Raw genomic sequence first — 23,609 nt, 5'->3', positions numbered from 1 at the left:
AAGAGCGAAGGCACGGCAAGACGGGGGCGCGTCTCCCCACACCCTCCTCTTAAAGGAATTAATATCATATTATCATCGACATCGGAGGAGGAGAGCACGTCAGCCCGGCGGTGTGGGGAGACTCAGACTAAGGAGGAAAAAAGTGACCGGACCACCCCTAAAAATGATACCTAAGAGGGAGTGGTCACAAGAGCCAGGCGGTTTACCAGCGCTCCCGTCGAGAAGAGTGCCTTGGATGCACGCCTGACGGCTCTGGACCGGACATCGTCCAGAGCGGCAGGCAACCCGACGTCGCAAATCACAGGAGGCCTTTACATCAATAGAGGCCAACCGGAGAGGACGCCCCCTGCGAGGCTTCCCAGCCTGTCTCCGACCACCAGAGGCAGTTCATCGGGGAGCCTAGGCGAGATACGTACACTCATCTAGCCTGCGACGTCGCTACCGGCAACGCTCACCACTTGCACGGTGACGATGACCTGTGGAAGTATCCACGGGCTTCACAGGTGGCGTGGGGAGGCTGATAACGCCACCGAGTTTCCCCCAAATGAACATCCTCCCGACCATCGGGGAGAAAGCAACGTCACCGTGCGTGGCGGTCGTCACATCACCATCTTTAGACGGCAGGAGCGCGTCTCCGCTCACCCTACCAAGGCCAACGACACCGGAGTCTGAGCGGGGACAAGAGGAGCGGCAGCTAGAAGGCACGGCGCAGCCACCTACCACACCCGTCGTCGAGGGGGACAAACAGTGGGATGGTCAGTGGACGGTAAGCGTGAGGAGAAGAGCGAGAAGGCAGCAACGGAAAATTACATCCCCTTCCAACTCCGAGTCCCCAACCGGCCCCTCGATCATCGCGTTTGCCGCGCATAGCCCCACTATCTGCGCTGATAGCGGCGTCGACGAGCCGCCTTGAGACCAGCTTGAATCTCAATTGCACGAACGGCAATATTTGCATGGACCGAACTCCCGTAACATTTTGTTGGTAGGCACGTCGCGAGACATCGCTACAGGATCGCATGGAGGGAGACATCGATTATGGTGCTGGAAAGGTAAGTCGAACATCCGAGTACTCCCGTAAATGTCCGTGATGTGATGTTTCGAGGAAGAGTAACCGCGTCATTCATCGTGCCACCGCGAACCAATCGTGGGGAGGGCGGTCGGCAGCATCAAAGTTGACGGCGTCCGGACGCTCCTGTCGGTCAGCCGTCGCGGGATCACCCGGCGCCTGCGACTGTCACGAAGCAGCGTAGGCGTGAGCGGGTGGCCGCCCGCGACGCGCTGCTTGATCAAGCTAAGGATACGCTACGATTGCAGATCTGGAGACGTTCGCGGCTTTGGTCGCGGCGTTCTTCGGGGAAGATGCATTGGTGCTGCAGCCCGCGCTCGCGATCGTTCGGTACGCTCATAGGAGGCGGATGCGCGTCGGGGGGGGGGGGTGAGGGGAGGTGAACGTCCGGAGAGAGAGGTCGCCGGTAGACCGGGGTAAGTGCCGGCTGACCCCGGAGCGTCGAGAGAAGCACGCGGGGACTGGGTGCGTGAGGCCAAACGCTTGCGCTGTACAAGGCGAACCGCCGCAAGGCAGTGCAAGAGGTGCTCCAGAGACCTGCCGATCAGTGCCAAGTGCCTAAACGTCAGGTCCAGGAGTACTTCGAGCGGTTGTACAGCGGTGGGGAAGACCTGGCTGCCATCGGAAGCCGAACGCCCTGACCCCTCGAGTCCGCGTGAGGTATCTGCGGTCCTAGGTCCGCTCGCGGAGCGAGAGGTGGACTGTCGGCTCCGGCGTATGAATAACTCTGCGGATCCCGACGGTGTATCCTATCGTGACCTCCGTAGGGTGGACCGGGGAGTGCGGCTCCTCACGGCGCTCTACAACATCTGTCTGCGGCTCGAGGCAGTCCCCGCATCCTTGAAGACCTCCAACACTGTGTTAATACACAAAAAAAGAGACTGGGGCATGTTGGAGAACTGGCGCTCTCTCGCTCTGGAGGACACCGTCCCCAAACCCTTCGCCGCGCTCTCGGCCGACCGATTGACCGACTGGGCGGTCACCCGCGGGAAGCTCTGCTCTGGACGAGGGGTGCTATGAGCATAACTTCGTCCTGCAGGAGGTCATACAGCACCCATCCTCATCGACCGGATGGGGATGGGTGCTGTATGACCCTTGGCGGTTCGCACTTTCATCGTGCAACAATCATGGAGTCCCATATCGCTAGGAGACTCCGTGGTACCGCGGATCTTATAAGCGCGCGGCGAATCGTCGCGTGCGGGATCGATCCAATCGCATTGGACAGGTCCAGCCACGCGACGACCGCCTGACGCTTAGCACGCTTGGCGTGCGTCAGGACCTGCGCGCTATCAACTGCTCACTCCTTGCCCCGTGGCAGAAGATAGAGATGCTGGGGACCTTCATCCTATCCAGGCTTGACTTTCCGGGGAGCCAGAGTGTTCAAGGATCCCCTCACGGCCGAGGACCTTAACATCCGTAGGCATGTTAAATCCTGATTTAACCTCCCTTAGCGAGCAAGCGCGGAGAGAGTCTACATGCCGCCCCGTTGGGGGGGATGTGGATGATGTCCTGCCGCTCGCTGACCTCGTCGACGTCCTCACGGTTGTCCACGCGTATCGTATGTTAATGGTGCGCGATGGCGCTGTGAGGGAGTTGGCGTGGGAATCGTTGAGGGGAGTGGTTGGGCGCAGGATCGGTCATGCTCCTAGTTGCGAGGATATCGCCTCCTTCCTATCCGGTTCGCTGGATGGAAGGATAAGAGGCGGAGGAGATGACGTTGGAGTGTCGAGGGCCCAGGGGGACAGCGATTAAGATTCCGCCTGAAGCGCGCGGTCAGGTGGTGAATCGGTTGCGTTCAGCTGTAGCAGAGCACTACGCATGTAGGTTGCTTAGCAAACCTGGATAAGGTCTTCGAGGTGTCGTCGCGGAGCTGAGTGAGCAATCATTTTATCCGCGGCCGCAGCTTCACTCGCTTCGCTGATTGGCGCTTCATACATAAGGCCTGTTTAGATGTCCTTTTTCTCAACGGCGCATGACGTTGGGAGGCTAATGACAAAGCTCGGATTTTTACTATTGCGAGACTTTGGTGCATTTATAATGCATTTATAGTGCATTTATAATGTCTTTTGCAATCTTGTCACTTTTCGGATCTGCATTAAGGTTGTTATTCTTTCAGGGTTGATTGGTGTTTACGAGTTTGTCCGGTCGCGGAGCTTGTCCGGTCCCTTTTTTCAGTTCTGTCAGATCGTTATTAGAAGAGTCTCGTAGACGCCAACCATAGTCGCGACGGAGCCGATTCTTTCGAAAAAAAAGAATCGTGGCGTCTGTAGACGTAACATAAGTATTAATTATGTTCTTGGTTTATTCTTATTTATAATTATAATATATTATATTAAAATTTCAAGTCATTATGAAAAAATTTAATGTAGATCTTAGCAATTTTTTTACACAAGTATTGGACCAATCAGGTTAAAAATTATCCATCACTGACTTCGCAAATCCTATGAAGAATATCACCGCCATTCATCCTAAGGATGCCGCTGGTCTATCAAGTCCATCACCACTGGCCTTCCAGGATAACGAAAGGATAACACCATTGCCATTCCTTCAAAAAATGCCGCTGACTCTTTAAAAATCACTGCTGTTCCTTTGAAAGTCACTACTGGTCCTTCAAAAGTCGCCACCGCCATTGTCGGTCCTCCGAAAGATAACACTGCCGGCCTCTCATGGAAGGACACCGCTGTCATCGTCATTACCACTGTTTCCGAAGAATGATGCTTCTTCTTTCTGTTCTTCAAATCTGCGTAAGCTATAAATAAGTTAGTTATAAATAAGCTAAGCGTTAGCTATAAATAAATAAGTGTTTAGACATATATTTATTACATAAACATTAAGTAATATAAAATTGCAACTTGCCGACTCGCGTGAAGACATGGTCTCGCGTTCATTTAGTACGATACATTACTGTGTCTCTTGATATAAATATAAATATTGCATAAATTGTGTTAGTAATTTACTTACTTTTTGTATTACAGTGTGACCAAGAGGAAGGCAGAAAACAGAAAAAATCCAAATCCATCAAACTATTTTAATCTGTTATTTCATATTTACAATTGAATTTGAAAAATTTATGGGAAAGAAAGGGAAAGAGGTATAAGGAAGAAAAAGATATAAGAGAATGAAAAAAATTTGAAGAATATTGTTATGTATTCGGTTCATATGTAGCGCCATTATAGCGTCGTTACACAGCGTTTCCGGATAATTAGTGTACGCGAGAATGCGCAGGCTCGACTCTGCTCCGAGCTTCGACATATGCTTGTGCGTACTTCGAAAGAAGGCTCTCTCGATCGGACGATCGCTGTATTCTAGTGGTGTTGCACGTTAATAAAAATATAAATATACGTGTTATCAGCATTCCCTGTTTAATTTTCAATAAGACCTTTAAGAAAAACTTAACAGATATTATTTCCTTTATTATTCTGAATAAAAAGTATAAGGAAAAGTTATCAAAAAATCAATAGTTTATCAGATATTTTACACTAATTCTGATACATTTTTACATGAAACATAAAATATCTCGGAAAGTATTAATGTTTGTGGTGACTTAATACTTTTATACACAGAATAATAAGATGAGTCAATAGTGGAGAGAACACACGGTGGCTGTTAAAATTATGCAATTTACAAAGTGCAACTATGTATTTTTGTTAATAGCAACTGCGTGTTTTCTCCACACCAATTAATTCATCTTGCTATTCTGTGTATACAAAAGTATTAGAGTATAGTTGTAAAAGAATTAATAGTTTATGAGATGTTTAATATTTTATGTTTTATGTCAAAATGTTTCAGAAAAATGTAATGTATCTTGTAAAATATTGATTTTTTGATAATCTTAATACTTTTTTATGCAGAATAACTAAGGGAATAATATTTTATAAAAGAAATCATACAATTTCATTTAAAAGCATATTTAATTTATTTAAATTGAGTTTAAATCAATTCAAGCTGAGATTTATATGCAACTTCTATTTAATTTAATTCTGTAAATATTCTATTAGTGTAACTCATCTAATGTATGTATAATCGAAATATTTGGTTGCTGCTAATAGATGCCTTAATTAAATAATGCTAAAATATTAAAATTTTTCCTACTTTAGCTACTTTTAAAAAGTAATTTTCTATGTATTTGTCTTTGTATTCTCTGTAACAGCTATACAAGCAGGAATATTTAAATATAGCTTATTTTATAAATACATGATGTTATACAGATGTGTACTCATGCACACAACAGAGAGGGTTTGGCATCAAATACTACGAAAGTGACGAACCATGGGAGCCTTACTTGTGCTAACACATGCGCACGTACGCACGCATATTTGATCAAGAGATCACATATGTCGAGTCGAGAAACTTGTATTTTTATATATTAAATCCGGACTTTTCAAGGCATGTAACGCAAAAACAATCTATAGGATTAAGTTGTGCCCATTGAGATATTTATTCAGAATGACGACGCGATCTCTCTCTCTCTCTCTCTCTCTCTTTCTCATCACAGTTAAAAATTAACTCACAGAATGAAACTTTCTCATAAGAATGAAAAGGGATCCTCTCTCCGTAAGAATAAGAATTATAGTAACATTACTGTGCGATTTATTCTTAAAAATAAAATTGAAAAATTTGTTTGTTCCAATTTTTACAAGTACAGATTTAATATGTTAACGTTAATAGTACAAGCATCAGTTGTACCTTAAATATTATTAAATATTTAATCATAATCGTCACTGTAGAAAAATTCAGCGTTTGTGAAAAATATACAATACTGAAAAGACAGCAAATCAGAGATGCTTCTTCTCAGGGAAACTTGAATTTCTTATTTACATATTTTATGTTGACTATAAAACTTTAAAAAAAAACCTCATACTAATTATATCTGAAATTAGCTTTCGTTGAAATCAACTAATTTTCTAGAGAAAAATCAATATATCGGATTTATAGCTTATAATCTGCTAAACAAAACATGTAGGACATAAAGCAAAATAATAAAATTTTATTTGATTAGTCTATAATCACCAATCTTACCATAATATATCAATAACTTCAAAATGGTTGATTCAAAGTAGATTAAATTATAGTATATAATATCAGCTGTTGAATAAATTTCATTTATTCAACAGCTGACATTATTTATTTTAATTTTTATAATGAATAAATCAAATTTGCTAAATAAGGAGCATGAAGGCCTACACAAAGCCTTATAGCGAAAGCGATTTTTGTAAAATAATTTTTTATAATAATGATAAATGTTTCGACCTTTTATTAGTTCATTTTCAATATTTTATTAAAATAGAAGATAAAGTTTTAAAATTAGTATAACTCCGGTACACATATATCATATCAATCAAAAATTTAACTTGTCAAGTATTATTTACTGTGCTTAAGATAATTGAATTAAACTTTACACTATTTACTATGCTTAAAATAATTGAATGAAAACTTTACATTGTTTACTATATTACGATAAAAGTATATTAGGATTAAATATAATATAATAATTCAATGAATCAATTAATAAAGATTCCTTTACTTAATAATAAATCATAACAACATATATACAACTATGAGTGTTAGGAGACAGCGCTGGAAATCGATTACGCAAAACTTATATTAACAAAGCGAAAATGTTAAAACGTTTTGAGCGTGAAATTAATAAATAATGACATAAATCTAATATCGTCGAAACGCATTCACCATTACAAGATTACAGCTACGATGCAGTGAAAATCTCCATCATGTTGTGCCAACCAGTTGCAAAGCTGAGTGAAAGTTTGATTGTCAGCCTTAGACTAAAAAATTAACAAAAGATTTTAAACATGGCCACATATTAAAGTGGATGAAGAGTTGAAAACATTTTTGAACAAATACAATAATAGTGCTCACCATATAGCCACCGTAATCGCACATAACAAGATATACAGGATGATTCAGAACAACTCAGATGTCCCTGAGAAGACATATTCCTAACCTAATTCTAAGACGATTTTTCGTTTACGAAAATTTTGTCCGAAGCTTAGTTTTCAAATTACAAAAAGGAATAATTAGCGTATTACGGACCGAGTAAAGGAGACGGTCAGGAGCGGCGCTGACGGTTAGACGCGCGGGGCGCATTATGCGCAGGACGCACTAATCGGATGTATTCACATGTTTATAAAAATACGTTCATTCTCATTTTCCCCTCTGTCACATTACCCTCTTTATCTTTTACATATGCTAATTTCGTTAAATTATAAATTAGAATAATAAAATTGAAATGAATATTGAACTTTTTGAATATCTGATTGTTTTTTTAATTATACTGATAAAGTTGTTAGAGAAATATAGTAAATAAACGAAATTAGACAATAATTATGTGCGATAAGCATTATAAAATTATTGACATACAAATCAGACAATTATTTCAGTATATCAAATTCTAAGAGCGTTTCTTACAATTCAACGTACTAAAATACTTGATAGACTTAATCGCATGTCAATAGGCATTATAATATTTGTCGCATGCAGTTATTGTCTAATTTCACACTTTTACGATAATTTTTCTAACAATCTGCGCTATCGCGCTAGTAGTATTCATTATTTATGGGAAGTTACACATATCCTTGATGTGATTCTTCTTTTATAAATTATGTTTTGTTTCAACATCGACATTTTTCGATTACACTTAACAAAACGAGGAATTTTTTAATCGATTTATCAGTTAATCACTAACAATCACAAACGATTGATTATTCGGCGACTGAAAATTGAATATTCGGTGACGCAAAGAAAGAAATATCGTAATGTCTGTTTGTCCGTATACAACACGTGTTTACTTGTAAGACTGCCATCCGTCCGGATTTTCCCGGATTTGTCCTTGTTTTGAAAGCGGGGAACGTTCGGGCGGATTTTTCGATGCGGTTCGGATTTTGTATGGTTTTTTATTGTATTCGTATCATTTTTATTGAATAACAATTGTCATAGACAAGGTCTACAACAATAAAAATGATACGAATACAATAAATTGTTTGTGATTGTTATTGAATCAATCGTTTGTGATTTTTATTGAATAACAACTGTTGTAGACAAGGTCTACAACAGTCACAAGCTGTGTCGTATGAAATGTCGCAGAAGTGTCGCATATAGTCGCAAGAGCTCTTGTACGGAATTGAACCAACTTCAACTTTCTGCGACTGCGACAGGCGTGTCGCATGAGCTCAGCCAATCACAGCACAGCAGTTGACGTTCAAAATTTGTTGTCGAATTGTATGAAAACAATCGTTGTAACTATTGTAGACACTCATTTAACGACATTTTTCCGGCATGCGACAAATTTTCTTGCGAACTCGCTGCTACTACTCGCGACATGCGACACAACCTGTGTGACTGTTGTAGACGAGGCTTAATAACTGTTCGATTAACTTAGCATGTCAGTCGTCAATAGCAAGCGTAAACAATAGTATATCTAGAACGATCAATGTAGATCTAGTTAGATATACTATTGTAACGAGCATGCGAGCAGGTACAAGCGTTGCGACGCGAATACAATTTTCGTTACAAGAGTTGAGTGCTTGATATTGTTAATATCATATTAAAGTTAATAAATACAAAAAATTGTTAATAAATATACTTCATAATTATTTGAACCTTCATTTTATTTGTGAAAGTACTTTTAGATACAAAAATATTAAATATTGTACTAAATAATCAAAATTTACGAGAAAATTAATATCAACATTAAAAAAAATGTTAGGATTTTAGCTGTAAAAACCAGGAATTTAAAACTCATTATCCTAGGTTAGTGATTTTACAGATGGCAGCCCTATTTGTGGTAAACAACTTATTTTCTTAGTTATGGGTCCAGTGGATACAGTTCCCTCATTGCATCATCTGTACCAATAATCAAGAAAATCAGCAAAAGTCAGCTAGCTGCTTGATACACGTAAACGTATACTGTGTTGTACGGACTTACAGACGTGTTTCTTTCTACGCATAATTTTCAGTCGAATAATCAATAGTTTGTGATTGTTAATAATTAACTGATAAATCGATTAATAAATTCCTCGTTTTGTCAAATGAATGTAATCAAATAGTTGAGTAATCAATGTTGAAACGTGATACAATTTATAAAAGAAGAATCTCACTGGAAACGTGTGATTTGGACTGTGGTCAAAGTCTTGCTACAAATGTTTTGAAGTGTTTTTGATGGACCAATTAGAAGAAAGAATTTTACAAACTAACCAATTAAAAAACGCTTCAAAACGTTTGCAACATCGCGTTGACTATATCCTTAGTATCTATATACTTTAAAGACATTTAATATTTAAGAGTGATGAAAGTAAATTACAGTGAACATTTATGTCGAGCAATGTAGGGTGCGTCCAAACTTATTCCTTCGTCTGTTTCAAGAAGCTAGAGTCAAATAGAAGTCTGTTTCATTGAACCTACAAGATAATGATAATTTTTATAATTAAGCTTTTAAAATGTATGTGGCTTACGTTTTTTTTTTAAACATTCATAACTCTTTGGGTGCCAAAAAGGGCGCGATCGCATTTCTCATAACACCATAAGTAATAAATGCTACTAGCGCAATAGCGCAGATGAAAGGTTAGAAAAATTGTCGTAAAAGTGTGAAATTAGACAATCATTGCATGCAATAGTATTTATACGTCGCACGCAATTATTGTCTAATTTAACACTAATTATTGTATAAGTATTGTAATGCCTATTGACATATAATTAGGTCTAACAAGTATTTCAGCACATCGAATTGTAAAAAATGCTCTTAGAATTCAATACTGAAATAATTGTTCGAAATCATTTTGTATGTCAATAATGGTTTTATAATGTGCTTATCGCACATAATTATTACCTAATTTCGTTTTACAACATTTCTGTAACAATTTCATCAGTGTAATTAATACAATCAGCATATTTAAAGTATGTAAAAGATAAAGAGGGTAATGTGACAAAGGGGAAAGGTGAGCACGAACGTGTTTTTATAAACGTGTGAATGCGTCCGATCAGTATACATCCCGCGCGTATAACCATGAGCGCCGCTCCTGCTCATCTTTTCTACGTGGCCTGTGATACACTATTTCCTTCTGTAACTTGAAAACTAAGTTTCGGACAAAATTTTCGTAAAAGAAAAATCGTCCTAGAATTAGATCAGGAATACGTCTCTTCAGGGATACCTGAGTTGTTCCAAATCAATTTGTATAATGATTATAATTTTTTGTATAAGCGGTACATAAGTAAGCAAATATCGACATAGAAATTGTGGCTCAGTAGCAGAGTGGCAGTTTCGTAGCACAGACTTTAAAGATTAGGCCTCGGTTCGAATCCTGGCAGAAGCGAGCAAATTTTCTCATATTATTGGTTACGCTTTACTAAATCACGTTATCTTTACTAAATAACGTTTAAACAACTCATTTTTACGGAAAAGTTCCTGTTTGCAACCTAAAAATGAAATTATTCTCATTGAATGAAATGTACGTTTTCCACTCAAAAACTAACTGTGCGCGCGAGTTAAAAACGGACTAAAAATAGTGAAAAATTTTTATAAGAGAAAATTCATTGGCATTATGATTCTGCACCTTGTTTAAATTTTTGCGTACAAGTGTACCTGTATGAGTTTCGCCGACATATGCAGTCGTTTTTCAAGTGTGCTAGTATTTTACAATTTCGTTATTGCCGCGACAATGCACTAGCACGAGGTTTTATTTGCAAAGTATAAACAATATTTGTACATCTTATATGAGTTATTATAATAAATATTTTTTATGTATAAAATATTTTTTGGATGTAGATCTAGTTCTAAAATTATGATGTATTACACTAGTCAGAGTATTTCGGATCTGTTCATTTTTTCAACCGTTTGTAATGATTTTAAAAAATTTCTAAAAATGAAATGATGAATTTATTCAATATGAAATCTCAGTTTGAAACTTATAAGTATTCGTAAAGAAAAAATGACATTGATTTAAAAAGAATTCATCTTATCCGTAATCTCATACTCATTTTATTAATAAAATTTGTATTAATAAAAATTGCTCTCATTTGCACGATAACGGGTTAAGATATCAACGTTAAAAGTTTAATGTTAATAATCTATATTATCTGGCATTATTTTTCAAAAATAAATACTTTTATTTTCCAGCTTGATCGTGATTTAAAAAAAAATGTTCAAGGATTTAGCACTTCTTTTGGAATGGGAAACATTCAATTACCTTCTTAAATAACTTCAAGAAATAAAAGTAAATGATTCTTATGGAAAAAAAACAATTAAAGAAAAAAAAATTGAAAAAACTGAAAGATGATATTTTTTAAAAATAAGTAAATAGAAGTAAAATTAAAGAATGCAAAAAAGTGTGTTGCAATTGTGTTTCATGTACTTACAGTATCAATTTTTCTTTCGTCTATTGCAGAATATTTTACTGCTGCTCTTTATTTGAGTTCACATTGAGTCCATTTAATCCCATCTCGTCAAGTACAGAAACTTAATTCTGAGGACAAAATAAAGCAAATACATCTGAAGAGATGCCTTTCTGCTTCATGTGATAGTATGTAAGATTTTATTGATACGCAATATAATATATTTCATTGATACACCTGATTTATTCATTTTTTTAAAGGCATACGGAATATTTTCAAACTATATTGGAAATGGTTTGACATAAATGATCTTATGATTAAATAAATTTATTTTTTTACAATAGTTTTTTACTTGCAGTTAAGAAAAAATTAAGATATTATAGCGCTTTAAATAATAATTTTTCATAAAACTTTTGGGATGCTATCCAGAATTGTCAACAGAACTACTATACAAAATTTCTTGTGTCAGATGTGAGAGAATCAGATATTCAAAAAATTACGATATCTCTCTTAAACCGTTAGTTCTAGCGCTCCGAGCGTTCATAACTTTCGTTAGAACTCGTGGGAAGAAGTGTTATCAGAAATGTCGAAACTTATATACAGGGTGGGCCATCTATTGGTACGTTTTTGAATTTCGTCGTATGGCAACACCGAACGAGCTACAGACCCGAAATTTTGACAGTTTATTAGTCATACCGTCCGCGGCACGAAACAACATGTTTTCTCTTGAAGAGCGTTTTGAAATTTTAAAAACTTATTTTCAAAGTCAGTGCTGTGTCGCTGAAACTGTACGAATTTTGAAAAGAAATATGGGTCGTGATAGAGCACCCACCGAAGGAGCTATACGCAAATTGGTGAGGAAAGTTCGTGAGAAAGGGATGTTAGTGGATGACATTATATTACGACTGTTTTGAGTGAAATTGGCGCCGAGGTAGTCCAAAATGTCATTAATAATTGGGGTGACCGAATGGCATACTGTAAGGCCAGTAGAGGGAGCCACATGAACGAAATCGTTTTTCATTCTTGACGCGGATACTTTTAGCTTCACAACAAAAAAAAAATTAATAAAAAATATCAATGTATGCTCATTTGATCGCATTTTTAAAAACGTACCAATAAATGGCCCACCCTGTACCTTTTATTTCTAAGATGTTGAAAGATTTTTCTATCGAATACTAAAATTGTTGCTATATTTTTTCTTTTCATGAATTTTCATGGACCCCTACACGTTAATGTGTATTTTTATTTTTTTGCCAGTGTATGTGTTTGTGTGTGTCCTGCTCTCGGCGGAATTTGATCCCGTGTGCGTGCGCGCGTGCGAGCGAGCGTGTGTGCATGCGTGCGTGTACGTGTGTGTGAGCGCGCGCGCGCGTGTTCATTTGACATAATCGAATGTGTCAGATAAATTGTGATTTTGGTTAATGTGATTGAAATCATTGATCAATAACTAGTATATAGAGTTAATTAAAAATGTTTTTAACTATCTTTCTAGTTTCAATTCTGTGTACCTACCATGGCATATACGATTAAATGTGGTGTTACTTCTTCACATTTGATGCTATTTCCCGCTTCATCATATTGTCATAAATACCAGTGGTATCATATATGAATGTTGTATAATGCTCGTTATTTCTGTCGCTGGCGTATTAATGGTATGATACTCCACTAGCTATAATGTAATTCTTATCATTCACATTCAATTTTTTTTGTGTATAAATTCAAGTGCCGCACTCTTTTTTTCGATACCAATAGAAGCAGCATATTGTCCATCCGTAAAGACACTGCAATTTACAAGTACATATGATTGAAAGGTATACTTTTCGAGAACAGTTTCGTGCATGGCACTTCTCGCATGTTGAGGCTTTATCGTAATTAGTATCCAGTGTAGCGTGTCGCAGTGCCGTTTTGTAAAATTATGTTAATGTTAATACTTATTACTGAAATTTTTCGCAAATGTTCATGATTACAACGATGACACTTTTTATTTATAATTGAACTGGGAAAATTTATGTATAACTGTTCCGCTAGATGCTCGACATTGCAATTGACATTTAAATTCACATTTACATTTGTTCGATAAGGTGTAATTTCAAATATTGGTATACTAGGGATTTTCGCGCGTTCTTGATAAATAGTTTCCATAATTTTAGTATTATTTATCATTGAAATATTTTTAGTGAAATTACAAATATTGTTTTGATCATTAATAGTATAAGTTCCATTGGTTACTATTGCGTTGGTTATTATTTGCTTTAACGAATCAAATGCACATGTTTCGCGAACCATGATAAAATTATCATCTCATCGGGATGCTTTAAGTAAGCTGCCGTTTTTTAATACCAATATAGTAATCTGCTGTAAGGTCTTCATATTATTCCAATCTGGACAATCGTCAAGGTAAATAAGTTTTTGTTTTTTATTTAACTTTGAATCAATTTCATCGATATTTGATTCTTTTTTAGCGGTTAAACCTGGCTGATTTTCTACAATTTCCCACATATTTTCTTTACTATTCATCGTATCTTGTTCTTTGCATGCTATATTCGTTGGCCAATGATTTACCTTGCAAGAAATTGATATGTATGACGATGACTTTATCGATTCGCATTTGGTAATTCGCCTTTAAATAATCTGTGTTTCAGGTCTGCGCATGATGCTACAAGCTGAGGACGTAGCTACTATTTTATCACAATGAAAGTAAGAGCGCATGATACCTGTCCACAAAGGTAAGGAGAAAATTAGATTTTTTAATTTTAATGCAAGTTCTCTGCTGATTCATAAATAAATTTCCCGTCCATCCATTGGCATTTTCAATTAGAATTTTCCAAAAGTGTTTCCTCAATGATCTCTTCCTTTCATAAGTAGCATCTTCAATCAATGATCCTTTGATAACATCATTCACCGATCTTAAATGATGTTCTGAAAGAAGAAGATCAGAATTCTCGTCACTGTCTATGTCTTTATTTAATGCGACAATCATTATGGATATTAATAAAGATTTTATATTTTGTATTTCGCTCATTTTATAAATGTGGCCGATACTTCTTAAATAAAATTATCGAACTTTTGCTACTTCATCGCGAAGACAGTCCCATTTTGAAATCATGCAAATATTAGGAGTACAAATTATTCGGTCCGTTTTACAAAAGATGGCTCCGGCTGTTGTGAATGGTTCATAGTGACAGCTGATTTTGGCGTTTTCAGAGAGGTTAGACATCTGCTAATAATATTCAGTTTATATCGCTTTGAGTTTCATACAAAAACCTTGATTTTTACTGTGTTTGAAATGTCGAATTTTGTGTTAACCAAGTAGCATTTGCGGAAGATTTTAATTTTCTGTTTTAATTGGAAGAAAAGTGCAGCTGAAGCCCATCGAATGCTTATCGAAGTTTATGGTGGCACTGCTCCAACTGTAATAAATCATGTAGGGAATGGTTTCGACGTTTCAAGGATGGAGATTTCAGCATTGAAGACAAGTCTCGCTCTGGACAGCCAAAAAATTCGAAGACAAAGAAAAATTAGAGGCATTATCGAAGAAGATCAGAGTCAAACGAAGAACTTGCAGAATCATTGGGAGTAACTCAACAAGCCGTTTCTGCACGATTGAGAGCTATGGGAATAATTCAAAAATAAGGAAATTGGATGCCTTATGAACTGAAACCGAGAGACGTTGAAAGGCGATTTTTCACTTGCGAACAGCTGATTCAAAGACAACAAAGAAAAGATTTTTTGCATCGGATTGTGACTGGAGATGAAAAGTGGATATTCTACGACAAGAAGAAAAAATATTATGCTAAGCTCGATCAATCGTTGCCATCGACCTCAACATCAACACCAAAGCCGAACATTCATGGTTCGTAGATCATTCTCTGTATCTGGTGGGACCAAAAGGGTGTTGTTTACTATGAGCTGCTGAACCCTGGCGATTCCATTACGGGCGATCGGTATCGGTTACAATTGATTTGTTTGAGCCGTACATTGCGAGAAAAATGGCCGGAATATGAGCAAAGACATGATAAAGTTATTTTTCTTCATGACAACGCTCGGTCGCAAAAGTCGTAAAAAGATATTTGGAAACGCTCAAATGGGATGTTTTACCGTACCCGTCGTATTCTCCGGACATTGTTCCTTCTGATTAGTTGTTCCGAAGGATGCAGCACGATTTGACAAATCACTGGTTCACTTCTTTCGCAGAAATCGAAAATTGGCTCCAAAATTGAATCGCTTCCAAAGACGAGTCATTTTTTCGAGATGGAATTCGAAAATTGCCTTGGGAAAAAGTAGTAGCTAGCGATGGACAATACTTTAATTAATCTGTTCATTCATTTTGTTTTGAAATAAATGCATTTGAACACAAAAAAAACGAACCGAACTAATTTGTATTCCCAACAAAATGGTTCACATCCAATCTGATGTAGCAATTTGACAATTTCTCTTGCTTCTGCAAAATGACAATATCATATAATGTTTGCACATAAGAATATGTATTCACGCAATTTGCAAATGCTTTCGACACTGCCATAAGGAGAGTCTTGCTAAAGTCTGTTACTTCGCGGTGAAGGTGCACAATCCGCTAAAATTGCAAGTAGAAAATATGTAATCATTGAAGCATCTTGCTTAGTTGACATCCTTTGAAGAGCTAATTGTTTCCGTTACTAGCACGCATTGATAAATATGCGTGCTGATAATTTTCCGTGGCATCAAGTGTTAAAAACCTACTATAATTTCTATTCATAACAGTCTTGTAAAATATTTTCTGCTGTTCTATCCAATACATACAGAAGAATGGATCAAGACCTATATTGCGTATAATGCCCGCAAAGGATTCATACTTTGCTACATTTAAATTTAGAATTGGATCGCAATGCTTTAATTCAAAACAATGATCTATTTCTTGTTGCTTGGCTTTTCGTAGCACTATAGCATTATACAGGGTGGGCCATCTATTGGTACGTTTTTGAATTTCGTCGTATGGCAACACCGAACGAGCTACAGACCCGAAATTTTGACAGTTTATTAGTCATACCGTCCGCGGCACGAAACAACATGTTTTCTCTTGAAGAGCGTTTTGAAATTTTAAAAACTTATTTTCAAAGTCAGTGCTGTGTCGCCGAAACTGTACGAATTTTGAAAAGAAATATGGGTCGTGATAGAGCACCCACCGAAGGAGCTATACGCAAATTGGTGAGGAAAGTTCGTGAGAAAGGGATGTTAGTGGATGACATTATATTACGACTGTTTTGAGTGAAATTGGCGCCGAGGTAGTCCAAAATGTCATTAATAATTGGGGTGACCGAATGGCATACTGTAAGGCCAGTAGAGGGAGCCACATGAACGAAATCGTTTTTCATTCTTGACGCGGATACTTTTAGCTTCACAACAAAAAAAAAATTAATAAAAAATATCAATGTATGCTCATTTGATCGCATTTTTAAAAACGTACCAATAGATGGCCCACCCTGTATAACATTGGCAGAATCGGATCGCCATTATCCATTAAGCATTTTGCTTCATTCATTCTCCATGTACTAGCGTCTTGTTTATCGTCCAATAAATGTGACGCCATTTTTTGACGCAGATGTCCTTTTAATTGACGCTCTTTTTGTGCCAAAATGTTGACTGATAATTCTTCAATCTACATTCGAATATTATGCCTGCATCCTTTTTTGGCTTTTGCAATAAATGCCCGAAGAGTTTTGCTTTGCACTCAGTACATACAGCTATAAAACATGCATAGTACTTAGCGTCGCTACTTTTAAAAACTTTAGCATACTTAAACGCACAAATTTTTTCTGCTTCTATATTTTAGCCGCAAATACGTGAGTCCATTTTCCTGACTGAAGCAAAACATACTTACCATTACAATATGTTTTTCTTATAGATTTAATATCTTTCCATACATCGTTAGAAATAACGAGTGAAAATATTACATTTTCAGTCGTTGATATATTAGACAGATTAAACGGACTATCGTCTACTGCTTCTGATTTCGATTCTCCGGCTTCGTTAATATTAAAAATATGTAATACACATACGTAATCTTTCATACCGGATCTATTTTCATTTAATATTATATATATATATATATTAAATTAAATAATAGTAATTAAAAACACACACACACACACACACACACACACACACACACACACACACACACACACATATATATATATATATATATATATTATATATACACAGGGTGCGTCAGGTATTTGAGGACACTCACATATGTGCTTGTCACTTCGCAGCAATATTTTTCTTTCTTTTTTCCTTTCAGATCATAAATGGATGGCAATAAGCTAACTCATGAAATGAAAAGACACGCTGTTATCGTCGCTATATACGCGAATCACAGCGATCTTGAAATCTTCGAATTTTTGAATCTCGCCCGATCGTTTGTTCACAAAGTTCGTCGAGAGTTAGAAGTATCTAATGGCAATGTTCAAAGTGTTGCCAAGCGCAAAACACATAAAGCACGTTCAGACACAGTTAGAACATCACAGTTTGTGCAGCAAGTCCAGGGCATTATTGCCCCCTAAATCACATAACCCCAAACATGTGGCCACCTAGCTCCCCTGATCTTAATCCTTTAGATTACTATGTATGGGGCGTTGTAGAACGGGAGAACAATAAACATCCCCATAACACGCTTGATTCTCTCAGAGCAGCTATTGCCAGAGTAATGACACATATGGACAAGGCTCCTTTGATTCGAGCATGCAAACGTTTTCGGCAGAGAATTGAAGCTGTTATTGCTGCTGAAGGTGATTTTATCGAATAATTGTATTGCCTACGAGTTACTTACTTTGCTGTAAAAAAGTCAATAAAATACAATAAGTTTTCTAAGAAATATACGCATTTTGGTTTTATAGTCAATATGTCCTCACATGCCTGACGCACCCTGTATATATGTATATATATATATATGTTTTGGCGTACTAATACTAGAACCTTGAGTATGCATGTAATCTGAAACTATTTCATAAACGCTATTAGATGGTGGAAACGGTTTACCCTTCTCATCAGGAGCTCTTGACTTTTGCCAAAGTTTCCATTAATTTTTCGCGATCGTACATAATGTACTTTTTTCTTTTTTAGAAAGAAGAAAAATTTGCGTCAATATATTATATAACTTAAGAAGTAAAAAATATTTAATGCCATTTAAAAAAATTAGGGTAATCTTGCTTTTTTTCTAAAAAAGAATATTTAGCAAATTTTTAATATTGTGATTTGTAGCCGATTCAAAACTGATTAACTTTTATCCTAACTAATTTTTGTCAGATCATCGGAAGTGCCGGAAAAATCATAATCGCAATTACGTGGAACACTATATATATACAATATAGAGTGTTATATAAATAAAGATATATATATATAGAGTTATTATATATATATATATATATATATATATATATATATATATATATATATATATACAGAGCTGACCAGCCCTGTATATAGCTCAGCGCGATGGTCAAGGTAATGTGAGACATAGGACTCGCCGATTTATATATTCATTCTTCTGTATGTATTGGATAGAACAGCAGAAAATATTTTACAAGACTTATGAATAAAAATCATAATAGGTTTTTAACACTTGATGCCACGGAAAGTTTTGCGAAGAAATTAAAGCTCGTTAATAAAGAAAAAAGCCTTCATACTTATCAGTGCGTGCTAGTAACAATTAGCGGAAACAATTAGCACTTCAAATGGTGTTATTTAAGCAAGATGCTTCAATGATTACATATTTTCTATTTGCAATTTAAGCTGATTACACCTTCACTTCGAAGTAACTTTAAAAGACTTTAGCAAGGCTCTTCTTATGGCAGTGTCGAAAGTATTCGCAAATTGCGCGGATACACATTCTTACGTGCAAACATTATATGATATTGTCATTTTCGAGAAACAAGAAAAATTGCCAAATTGCTACATCAGATTGGATGTGAACCATTACATTTGCATGATTTCAAAATGGGACTGTCTTCGCGATGAAGTAGCAAAAGTTCGACAATTTTATTTAGGAAGTATCGGCCACATTTATAAAATGAGAAATACAACCCTACATCGCCTTTCAACGTCTCTCGGTTTCAATACATAAGGCACCCAATTTCCTTGTTTTTGAATTATTCCCATAGCTCTCGATCGTGCAGAAACGGCTTGTTGAGTTACTCCCAATGATTCTGCAAGCTCTTCGTTTGACTCTGATCTTCTTCGATAATGCCTCTAATTCTTTGTCTTCGAATTTTTTGGCTGTCCAGAGCGAGACTTGTCTTCAATGCTGAAATCTCCATCCTTGAAACATCGAAACCATTCCCTACATGATTTATTACAGTTGGAGCAGTGCCACCATAAACTTCGACAAGCATTCGATGGGCTTCAGCTGCACTTTTCTTCCAATTAAAACAGAAAATTAAAATCTTCCGCAAATGCTGCTTGGTTAACACAAAATTCGACATTTCAAACACAGTAAAAATCAAGGTTTTTGTATGAAACTCAAAGCGATATAAACTGAATATTATTAGCAGATGTCTAACCTCTCTGAAAACGCCAAAATCAGCTGTCACTATGAACCATTCACAACAGCCGGAGCCATCTTTTGTAAAACGGACCGAACTAATTTGTACTCTTAATATTTGCATGATTTCAAAATGGGACTGTCTTCGCGATGAAGTAGCAAAAGTTCGATAATTTTATCTAAAAAATATCAGCCACATTTATAAAATGAGCGAAATACAAAATATAAAATCGTTATTAATATCCATAATCATTGTCGCATTAAATAAAGACACAGACAGTGACGAGAATTCTGATCTTCTTTTTTCAGAACATCATTTAAGATCGGTGAATGATGTTATCAAAGGATCATCGATTGAAGATGCTACTTATGAGGAAGAAATCATTGAGGAAACACTTTACGATAATTCTAATTGAAAATGGATGGACGGGAAATTTATTTATGAATCAGCAGAGAATATTGCAGCGAAATCTGTCTCAGGTTTTGTGGTAAATACGTTTTATAATTCACAACTTGCATTAAAATTAAAAAATCTAATTTTCTCCTTACCTTTGTGGACAGGTATCATGCGCTCTCACTTTCATTGTGAAATAGTAGCTACGTCCTCAGCTTGAAACATTATTCGCCGACCTGAAACACAGATTATTTAAAGGCGAATTACCAAATGCGAATCGATAAATTCATCGTCATACATATCAATTTCTTGCAAGGTAAATCATTGGCCAACGAATATAGCATGCAAAGAACAAGATACGATGAATAGTAAAGAAAATATGTGGGATGTTGTAGAAAATTGGCCGGGTTTTACCGCTAAAAAAGAATTGAATATCGATGAAATTGGTTCAAAGTTAAATAAAAAACAAAAACTTATTTACCTTGACGATTGTCCAGATTGGGATAATATGAAGATTTTACAGCAGATTACTATATCGGTATTAAAAAACGGCAGCTTACTTAAAGCATTCCGATGAGATGATAATTTTATCGTGATTCGCGAAACATGTGCATTTGATTCGTTAAAGCAAATAATAACCAACGCAATAATAACCAATGGAACTTATACTATTAATGATCAAAACAATTTTTATAATTTCGTTAAAAATATTTCAACGATATATAGTACTAAAATTATGAAAAATATTTATTAAGAATGCGCGAAAATCCTTAGTAGTATACCAATATTTAAAATTACTTACCGAACAAATGTAACGAATTTAAATGTCAATTACAGTGTCGCGCATCTAGCGGAACAGTTATTCATAAATTTTCTCAGTTCAATTATAAGTAAAAAGTGTCATCGTTATAATCATGAACATTTGCGAAAACTTTTAGTAATAAGTATTAACATTAACATAATTTTACAAAACGGTACTGCGACACGCTATACTGGATACTAATTACGATAGTCTCAACATGCGAGAAGTGCCATGAAAGTGTTCTCGAAAAGTATACCTTTCAATCGCATTTACTTGTAGATTGTAGTGTCTTCACGGGTGGACAATATGCTGCTTCCATTGGTATTGAGAGAAAGAGTGCGGCATTTGGATCTATACAAAAAATTGATTATGAATGATAAGAATTACATTATAGTTGGTACAGTATCATATCATTAATTCGCCAGCCACAGAAATAACAAGCATTATACAGCATTCGTATATGATACTGGTATTTATATAATAATATGATAAAAGCAGAAAATAGCATCAGGTGATGAAGAAGTAGCACCACATTTAATCGTATGTACCATGGTAGGTACGCAGAATTGAAACTATTATATATAAAGACAGTTAAAAACATTTTTAACAAACTCTATATACTAGTTATCGATTAATGATTTCAATTACATTAACCAAAATCACAATTCATCAGACATATTCGATGATGTCAAATAAACACATGCACGCACGCGCGCGCTCACACACATACACGCACATACATGCGCACGCACACGGGATCAAATTCCGCCGAGAGCAGGATACACACAAACACGTAGTGGTTCATGAAAACTCGTGCACGGAAAAAATGCGGTAACAATTTTACGTTCGATAGAAAAATCTTTCAACATCATAGAGATAAAAAATATGTAAATTTCGGCATTTCTGATGACACTTCTAACACCTCACGAGTTCTAACGAATGTTATGAACGCTCGGAACGCTAGGACTAATGGTTTAAGAAATATCGTAATTTTTTGAATATCTGATTCTCTCACATTTGAGGGACAAAAATTTTTTTAACATTACAGCAGTTCTGTTAACAGGTCTGGATAGCACTCCAGAGTTCTATCAAAAGTTATCATCATTTAAAGAGCTAGGATTAATGGTTTAGAAGATATCGCGATTTTTCTGCGTTTTGTGAAGTTAATACCCCAAATTTTCAATTTTTTTTTATATTAATTCGCCGGAACTATTCTTAATTTTGGATACAAACTCCAGAAATCTTCGGAATACATTCGGAACTTGTGACCAAAATTTCATTTCTTGAAAAATGAGGTTCCAACTTCACAGAGGTTACAAATCATATGGAAAAATGCTTTCGAATTGGATGAATTTGTGATATGTTGTAGTTTTCGTCATTCTGAACAAATGTCTCAATAGACATAACTTGATCCCATGGCTAATTTCAGACATATAAATGGTCAAAGTATCTTCTGCCGAAAATGCGATGTGCACTACATACGAATTATTATCGACTCTTTAGAGCTGTGTTTCTACTATAAATATGTGAGTTAAATAGTTATAATGATAATAATTACAATAAATATAATAATAATTATAATATATTGTTACGTCCCACAGACGCCACGATTTTTTTCTTCGGTTCCACGTCGCGACTATGGTTGGCGTCTGCGAGACTTGGCGCCTTCTGATAACGATCTGACAGAATTGAAAAAGGAACCAGACAGGCGCCGCGAAAACTCGTAAATGCCAATCAACCCGGAAAGAATAACAACCTTAATGTAGGCCCGAAAAGAGACAAGATTGCAAAGATATTATAAATATACCGAAATCACGCAATAGTAAAAATCTAGGCTTTGTCATCCGAGACTGACTAACAATTTCATTTTAAAAAACAGGCGCTACGTTGCACTTAAAAAATCGTAAACGCATAGGATAACTTCCACGGGAGCGTTATCCTATGCGTTTACGATTTTTTATCTAAAAGCAGACAATGGTAGCCCTGCACATAAACCTTTGTGCACAGTAACCATCTGTTTATCTAGCCATATTTTCCGCGAGAATAACAGAATTCGTCATCCGTCTCGGAGCAATCTTGGCTCTTTAAGGAAAACCATAAATCACTTTCTCTTCTTCTCGAAACTACTCTATGTACTTTAGATCAACAACGATAGAACGTTATAAAAATCGTAAATCCCGAATGACATTGCAACTAACTTTTGCATCCTAGACAAAGGGCTCAATACCCTTTTTTCGGGGTATAAATAGAGATCCCGCGGAAGCGCAGAGTGTCAGTACGAAATCTTGAAGCACCCGGTTCACGTCAGTACAGAATTTTAAACCATTCAGTCCACGTCAGTGGAGTTCGCACTTAGTTACTCATTGTCTCGGACAGTCCGAAAATCATTATAACCCGCGCTAATCATGTCAGTTCGCGATCCCGTCCGAGTGCGAACTTGTAAAATCGCAACTGAAGTTAGCCATACGCCACGGCGACTGCCTCT

The 23,609-nt window shown here is 36.7% G+C and overlaps 1 long non-coding RNA gene across 2 annotated transcripts; it reads left to right on the top strand.

Moving 5' to 3' along the window:
- Positions 1 to 1,571: 1,571 nt before the first annotated feature.
- On the top strand, positions 1,572 to 22,652 carry LOC147908989 (uncharacterized). 2 transcript variants are annotated; one of them, XR_015545666.1, is made up of 5 exons: positions 1,572 to 3,810; positions 4,042 to 4,324; positions 11,196 to 11,371; positions 11,464 to 11,598; positions 22,554 to 22,652. It is a non-coding gene; the product is annotated as an uncharacterized LOC147908989 (long non-coding RNA). The 2 variants fall into 2 exon arrangements; XR_015545667.1 differs by having other exon boundaries at positions 1,574 to 3,810; positions 11,196 to 11,292.
- Positions 22,653 to 23,609: the final 957 nt, after the last annotated feature.

The sequence above is a fragment of the Acromyrmex echinatior genome, chromosome 7 (genome assembly GCF_024713525.1).
Source record: "Acromyrmex echinatior isolate Ae372 chromosome 7, ASM2471352v2, whole genome shotgun sequence".
NCBI lineage: Eukaryota > Metazoa > Arthropoda > Insecta > Hymenoptera > Formicidae > Acromyrmex > Acromyrmex echinatior.
The sequence above is the reverse complement of the archived record's forward strand: the minus strand, read 5'-3'. Positions and strand labels throughout refer to the sequence as shown.